The sequence below is a fragment of the Cupressus sempervirens genome, chromosome 10 (genome assembly GCF_028749045.1).
Source record: "Cupressus sempervirens isolate cs-2001-9-10 chromosome 10, ASM2874904v1, whole genome shotgun sequence".
NCBI classification, from domain to species: domain Eukaryota; kingdom Viridiplantae; phylum Streptophyta; class Pinopsida; order Cupressales; family Cupressaceae; genus Cupressus; species Cupressus sempervirens.
Window position 1 is genome coordinate 937575654 of NC_143127.1, and position 6869 is coordinate 937582522.

A 6869-nucleotide genomic window follows, 5' to 3' on the forward strand; every position below is an offset into this window, starting at 1 on the left:
CATGATCATGATCATCATCAACATCATCATCATCATTATCACAATTATCGCCAGCATGACCAAAATCATCACCATCTTCTTCTTCTTCATCATTGGGTAACTGTCCTTCCTGATAATTGTTTACTTCATCTTGTGCTTCTTCAATATCTTCTTCTTCCATCACATTATACTTTACTAGGCTTCCTCTTGGGTCATGTCTAACAAAAAATGACCAACCTAGTTTGTGTGGAACACCATAGTAAAACACTTGCTTGCATTGGCTTGGAAGAACATAGGGCTCATCTCCAACTAGCTCAAATGACCTTGTATTAATCATAGTAAATCCACTATCATGTTCAATAATAGTCCTATCAGGATCATTTTGATTTAGCCGTAGCTTGTACCATTTGACAAAAAATATAACTATTTTGAATGAATTAAAGTCACACTCAAGTATATCATGAAAAATGTCATAGTATCAATTTTCAAATTGTTGAGGATGTATGTCAGTTCTAGATGAAATATTGGTGACTACGAAGATAACACTTATCCCAGAATCACACATTTTATTTGTTTTGTCTAACTTTTTTGTGTGAAGTTTATAGCTATGGTAGTGCATAGCTTTGTGGTGTTTCACCTAAAATTATTCAAACATGTTAAGATTATTTGCATTGATCTGTGAGTTGATATTAAACTTATGTCTCATGATTAGTAATTTGATGTGTACCTTTGTATCTCTTGAGCCATATACTAGATCAAGTATCATTGGCATAACATTGGGATGTCCATTACAATGAGCTTCTTTAACCAATGATGCAACACCATCCCATGTTAATGAGTGACCATTCTCTTAAGACTATTCAATCCATACGATCATCCAATCAAGATTGTTTGTAATATAGAAACGTAGTACATCCAACTCATGACCAACTATAAAGAAGACAAATACACCAATTAGAAACAACTTATATATATTGATGATGGATAATAATTATTAAACTAAAAATAAATAAAATTATAATTACTTCTCACTCTCCTTAATCTACCTTTCCTCATCAGGTACGCCCCTTCAAATTTTTCATTAGAGTTGGGATCCCAAATGCGATCTACATGGATATTTTCTACAAACTTTGGAAGATATTCATTAATGTACACCATAGTCTAGTATACGATATATCCCTCTACCATAGAACCCTCAGGATGTGCTCTTTGTCAAACAAAGCCCTTCATAAATTTCAATTGTCTCTCAACCATCCACATTGACCTAGTTTGTACAGGTCCACACAATTTAATCTTCTCAACTTGTTGTATGAGGTAGTGTTCTTCAGCATTGAAAAATGTTGGAGGTAAACATTTTTGCATTTCGCACATAAGTAGTCAATTTCTTTAGATGATAACCACCTAAAAGAGATTCAACACGCAAAAACACATAAATTAGATTTTAAATAAAATTATACAATAGATTTCAGATAAAAAACTACAAATCTAAGAAAAAACACTTCTAACCTCATGTATTTTCTAAAATCATTTATAACTTGTTTAATACTGCTGTCAAACTAGTGTGGAAAGGATAGAGGTAGGATTTACTGCAATCATTAAGAAATGATCATTTCAATATATTATTAAATAATGCAATAGGTAGTGCATTCAATTTTACAAATATACTGTAAATAGAGAACATGACTTACCTTGATGAAGGTATGCCAATCATGTGTTTTCAACCTTGGCCCAAAATCACCTTTCTTTAATAGAAGAGTGCTTATATTTGCAGCAAATCCTATTGAATTTTTTTCTTTTTTATGACTTCTTTTAATGCATCACTTTGTTGCTCTGTTAATAACCAAGGAAGGGCCCTTGTATTTATGTGGTCTCCATTGCTATTTGATTCGATAAAATCTTTTAGTGCATTATCATATTCATGAATGTTAGTACAAATTTTGAAAAATTGTTCTCTATCATTCCTTCCATCCAACATTTTTCATAGTGTCTCTATTACATTCTTTCCAATATGCATAGCATCAAACAAATGCATGATTGGGAGATCATTATAGTATGGTAACCTACTAAATTGAGTAGGACAACCTTTCATTCCTCTAGGAAGTTGGTCATTGATGCCTTGATGACCTTCAAAAGCACCAATTACAACATTAGTAAATATAAGACAATATCAAAATACAAATTTTAAACTTTGGATGACAAATTGGACATTACCTCGATGATTTAGTTGATTGTATTTCAACTTCCATAGATAAGGTGTCATTCTTTGTGGCCTTGATGATGTCTCTTCTTTCCCATTGAAAAGATGTTTTTCAAGAATTTGATACCTATGATTATTGTGGAGAAAGTTCCTAAACTCATCGAACAAATATGGAAAGAGTACTTATGAGAGGGGGGGGGTGGGGGGGGGTGTGTGAATCATAAGTACCAAACTTTAGCCAATAAAATTTTTAACTGAAAGTAAGTTGCATGCATGTAAATACATCAAATAAATATATAACAAAACTCATGCATCAATAACACATAACACCGGAATTTGGTAACCCAGAAACCCTCCAGGAATAAGAAGGTAAAACTGGGGTGGGGATGATACCCACAAAAATTTACTGCAGCAATATTGTTCAACCACTTCTGATGGTTTGCCTTGTTAAAGGCCTGCCCTGTAAAAGGCTTTACACTGTATTAATAGTGACTTGGTTAGAAGATTTTCAAACACTTAACATGAAGTTTCACCTGGTTAAAGGATTTTAATCACCTAATCAAAAGGTTCTTACAAAATAGCTGTAAAGCTAACCTATCACCATAGGATTTTCATTCTAATACAATTGCTAGAGAGTATTAGATACAATAAACCTGATAGATTACAATCCTTGATTGTTGAATATAGGCTCCTTTTCCACCTTCTCCTGATCTTGATCCTTTGTGATCTGATAACTCTTGCTTCCAAAAATAGATTTGCTTATGCACCCTTGTATGTCCTTCAATATATCTCATCTCTCTCTTTTACAGTGAAATTTCGTCTTCCTTATAAAGACTTCAAAGACTTAGGGTTTGTTTTGGATCTACGATCCATATTGAATCTCAATTTCCTGCTTAATACTTATCTTTTTCAGATTGGTTGCATGCCTTTAGCATTTTTTTTATTCGATGCATGCGAATTGCATAGGAAAAATAAAAGATTTGATCTTATCATTAAATCCTTCGAGATTTACCTTCTGTCAGTTGCAAAAACTATTTGCATCATAGTTTGTGCAATTCCAAACTTTTATGTTGTTCTACTGAGTTACTTAGCTCCTGAAGTATTTTTGATACTCAGCACATGTTGTTTCCTAGATAGCTCAGCACTTGGACAAAACTGTATCACTCAACACATGTTGCACTCGACACTTATTATCACTCGGCACCTGTTGCACTTGGCACTTGTTATCACTTGACACCTGTTGCACTCGGCACTTGTTGCACTCGGCACTTATTATCACTCGGCACCTATTTCACTCGAGACTTATTATCACTGGGCACCTTATCTTACTCAGCACTTACTCTTGATCTTGGTTAAGTGTATTGACACTCAGTTGTCAAATTTATTCTTTAAGCTAACACTTGAATGACAAGATTTCATCTTCAGACCACAAATTGGACATGCAAATTTTCCCTTTGTCTGAAGACCTAAAAGGTCATGTACAATTATATCATGTACAATTATCATACACAACTTAAACATATGATAGTAATGTGTAAGCACTATAATAGACCAAAAGTACATGATCTTAACAATATAACATACTGCAAAAATGAGTTAGCCCAGGGGCATCATGTATTGTCCATACAAGCATTGCATGGAATTGAAATTGTCAGTGTCCTATTAGTCTAGAGATGTCATACATAGTGATGCCATTCCATAACTTCAACAACTCATCAATTAGGAGCTCAATATACATGTTCATATCTTTAACTTGGTACTTACCTAGTAATTGAATGAACATAAACATTACATAATTATTATGACCATTTTTATGCATTATTTATAAATTAATTTAGATAACTATAAAATAAAAAACACCTAGCACAATCATTGACAACATTATGTGCTCCCTCCTTATGGAAATCCAAGGAGGAATGTTATTGTTAATAACAAAAATAGGCCACACTGAGTAAACAGATCTCATATTTCCATATGGATTGACACCGTCTGTTGCCAATGAAAGCTTCAAATTATGAGGTTCTTCTTTAAAGTGTGACCATGTTTCTTCTATATCTTTAAATGCAAAACCATTAGCAGGTATTCACATAATGTCATCTTGACTTCTATTGCATGCATGGTAATCCATAAATTGTGCCAAGCTAGCACACTTGAATAATCATTGAAGACATAAAATAACGGGAATGTATCGAAGAACCTTGTGAGGAATCTTTGTCATTATTTGATCTGACTAATATCTACTAATATGACAATCAGGGCATTCTGTTGCAAATTCGTGTCGTTTAAGATATAGAATGTGATCATCAAGACATGCATGTATTGTGTGATAGTTCATTTCAATCTAATTCATAATGGTAAATAATTCTTGGTACAAATGAGGAAAAATGTTTGATGGTGGTAACAAAAACTCACCTATCAACCTACAACAACAAATATACATTGTTAATATAATGAGTAGTAATTGTATGCTAATATTGAAGATGACAAAAATGGCATACCTTAGCATATGTGACATTGCTACATTGGATATACCATTCATAACCTTTAAGTTCACCAAAAACACTATAGCTGAGAGTAGAGTTGTTTGGAAGCCTTCATATAAGGGCTTGTGTGACTTCTCAAGTAAAGGTATACCAAGACCATCTTCATCATCACTATCAAATTTTCTAGTACCATCATTGTGAGCCTCTTCATAACCTACCCCAATACCATCTTCTTCAATCATGTGCTTTGGCACATTATCATCTTATTCCATGGGAGTTTTATCCTTAGCTTGGATATTCACACCTTCATGTTCCTCCAGTAGGAAATCCACATTCAGCAATGGACAAAAATTGTGGCCCCCTTCAATATGACCAGGTTGCCTACAATGACTCTGGGCTATTGTGATTAGAATTCTTTGATTCTTTAAGCCCTTAAACTTTTTGCAAGGACAATAACATTTATTAGGTTTTCTTCAGAACTAAGAACACAATGCAACCATTATCTCATTATTTTGTTCTGGGTTCATATTGTCAGGTGTGATCTTTCTTCACAAGAAAATATATTTGCAAATAAATTGGACATGTTGTAGTTAATGTTTATATCTGCACAAATGGAAATTGTTGATTAATGCTTTCAAATGTAACTAAAATGATCCTATAATTTCTAGAAGGCCTAAATGTTTGCAAAATGTGGAGTTATAGATGAAGTATCTTAATTATTTGCAAAATGCCTCAAAGAGATGTCACAAGGTGAAAGTTACTTAGGTGTTATCAGTAGCATGCCTTGACTAATCCTGATAGAAATGAATAATGTGATTAATGCATTAACTAATGAAGATGACTAAAATATTGAAACATACTAATGTATAACAATTTTTCCTCAAGGAAATATATTCTCTTTAGTAAGATATAAAAGGAAATATGAATTAGATGTGATCTATGTGTGCTCCAAGTAGATGGACATTACCTTTTGAAAATCATTCAACATGGGCATCATATTTTCATCAATTTATTAAGAGGTTTGTACAATTTGAGACTAGAGTAAGTGATAGTTATCATTTTTGCTAAAGATTATTAGCCTAAGGATTGTAGACTAAGTGTAATCAGACATTTCATTGTCTATGATTTTACCAATCCTGAGAGGCTAGCTAGGAATAGGAACTGCTCTAGGAACATTTTGTGGATAGGCTTTTGGAACGAGACAATTCAATATGCTTGGCATTTAAATACAATAATCTATTGTGATACTTTCAGAAACTATAGTTCTCTTGTTTATACCAAACATTTTTTTAGAGCCCATATTCAAATTTTTGGGAAAATCCACCATCATTGCTACTAAGTCTGGAGTTCTCTTGAACTGGATGCTTCCTCAACCATTTGCATTTGCTACAAATTTATCCGTGCAAATTTTTTTACATGAACAAGATTTAATTTTACCAATAGTCTAAATTTTTGGAAAAGTGCTAATCTTCCATTTTTTGTTCTGTTGGACAACTTCTTTCACATATATATTAAGTCTCCCTAGTACTGTTATTGCAAAGAATATATCATGTTGATCAAAACATGAGAGACAAAATTGAGTAAGCAAGAACATGATATACTTCATACCTTAATAATTCTCTATTGTGGCACATTATGTGATGCTTTGAAACCATCTTTGGAACTCTAGTGCATAAAGCTAAAGTTTGAAATTGGATCTCTTAATGACTATGACACAACCCATAATATAACTATTCCTATATAAGATCATGTGTAGCCTAGGCATGCCATCTTAGCATCCTTATTTCATAGTTGACTCTACTGCTAGTTTCTATGCAGAATTGTTGTTTCATCAAGTTTCATCTACCTCTATAGTCAGTTCAATTACTAATTAAATTGGAAATCTATCAAATACTATTAGCCAAACTATGCCAAATACTATTAGCCAAACTATCAGTCATATTTCAATATTATATAAGAATGAGATGCCAAGAAAATGCCTTATGATGAAGTGATCCTAGAGAATATATTTGTCAATGAAAAAAATCAAATACAATACTTAGTTCAAGTCCTATTAAAAATGATAAACTTTAGTATTACCATTAGTTAAAATGCACATTGTCATATTTTTGATCATATAGTGTCATCTAAAACATTACTATTGTATAATCAAACCTAGAAAAAATAATTCATTGATATGAATTATGGAAATTTGATATCGCTAAATGAGA